The following is a 959-nucleotide window of genomic DNA, read 5'->3' on the forward strand; positions in this document are numbered from 1 at the left end:
ATTCGGTTTATTTACTGCAATCCATGCACAGTTTATTAGATCAGATTAAGATGAATTGTGACAGTTGTTTCTTTCAGGGCCGGTCACTTCTTCCGTTTGCCCTATATGTTGCTCAGTATTCAGCGCTGCGCGAAAGTTATGATTTCATTTCTAAAAGAAAAAAACGTCTTGATCTCACACAAGCAGTTCTGAGGCAGCAGAATAACAGCTGAGGTTCTCGTATCTGGAAGCTTTTTGTTGTTGTTGCCAGTCAGCTTCTGCTTTACTGTCTTTGTTTCCCCCGCACGATGGCATTTCCCCGTCCTGTTGTTGATGCTGAACAGCTGAGCGCCTCTCGGCAGCTGAGCGTCCAGTCGCTAAGAAACAACCCGTAGGATTCCGGAAAAGTGCAGATGTTGTCTTCAAAATAAAAGCATTTAAAATACATTCCGAAAGTGCGGAACAAATATTCAGCACTTTTTGGTACCAATGCATTGAAATAGCCTAATGGCTAAAATAATGCAATTACGCTCAAATACATTTATTATTATTATGGTTATTCATTTATTAATGTTTATGTGTTAGGGACCATGTACAACTTTTAACATAAATGTTTCCATTTGATGCATTGTACCAGAGTACCTTAGGCAGTCCTAATAGACTATATTAGGCGAAGCCTATCATCTCATGGCCTACTATGGTTGTACTTGGAATCACACGTTTCTGTATGCATATATTTCTGTTTATTTTACTTAATGTTTTTTTTCTTGATTATAATGATAAAAACAACTCACGTCCACGTAAGCTTACGTTTTCCTATACATTGACTTTTTTTTCCCCCTTCACTTACAAAACTTTGCAAAGTAGCAACATTTACAAGACTTTTATTTTGTGACTAGAAACCGGAACACCGATGTTTTGTTCTGGGTAACTTGACTCTGTTCAGGGAGGGGACTGGAGCTGCAGATTTGGGGATGGTG

This window comes from Etheostoma spectabile, chromosome 3 (assembly GCF_008692095.1).
Source record: "Etheostoma spectabile isolate EspeVRDwgs_2016 chromosome 3, UIUC_Espe_1.0, whole genome shotgun sequence".
In the NCBI taxonomy this organism is placed as follows: domain Eukaryota; kingdom Metazoa; phylum Chordata; class Actinopteri; order Perciformes; family Percidae; genus Etheostoma; species Etheostoma spectabile.